Raw genomic sequence first — 440 nt, 5'->3', positions numbered from 1 at the left:
ACGCCAACATCTCCATTCATGGATATGATCAGAGATGTGGGTTGCGGTGTCTTGCTTTAGTGACATAAGAAAATGGGTGCCAGTTTCATAGTGAACTGGCAGCTAGAAATGAGTGAGAAAAGCCATAGCGAGAGAGTTGAAGTCACCATAGGTACCTTGAGGCAATTCGATGTACCACTTGGCAGAAACACATGTGAGAGTCCTTTGGAAAATTTGAAGACAGATAGAATCATTGATGTACGAATTGGAGGAGCACGAGAGGTGATATGTCATCACATGGGCTTGTGGATCCTCCTTTGCTTTTCCCTCAAATTTGGGGAAATCGCTCGAAATCTTCGATGGAACTGGAGGCCAGTACAACGAATGAAGAATGGGATCATTTCTGAGCCTTGAAACATTGGGAAACTCCAATGTAGCCAAGAAATGCAATTGCGTGTTAA

This window comes from Pinus tabuliformis, chromosome 8, assembly GCF_031772625.1.
Source record: "Pinus tabuliformis cultivar Carrire ecotype Pingquan chromosome 8, CPIR1, whole genome shotgun sequence".
Taxonomy (NCBI): domain Eukaryota; kingdom Viridiplantae; phylum Streptophyta; class Pinopsida; order Pinales; family Pinaceae; genus Pinus; species Pinus tabuliformis.
This window is presented reverse-complemented; position numbering follows the sequence as displayed.